Here is a 233-nt window from a genome sequence, read left to right on the forward strand (position 1 = left end):
TTGACATTCATTCAAAAGAATGTTAACACATCTGTTACTGTTTAAAAAATGGTATTAAATTTAAATTATTTTGATAAGTACCGATAATTTTAACCCAAAGAGTGTGATTGATAAAAGAAAAGGCAATACCAAACAATAAAAATTTTTTACTGATATATGATTTTTAATAAACAACCTCTTATATATATTGTTACATAGAAAAATTATTTTGTTTTCACATCATCATCATGTTC

The sequence above is a fragment of the Helianthus annuus genome, chromosome 8 (assembly GCF_002127325.2).
Source record: "Helianthus annuus cultivar XRQ/B chromosome 8, HanXRQr2.0-SUNRISE, whole genome shotgun sequence".
Lineage (NCBI taxonomy): Eukaryota > Viridiplantae > Streptophyta > Magnoliopsida > Asterales > Asteraceae > Helianthus > Helianthus annuus.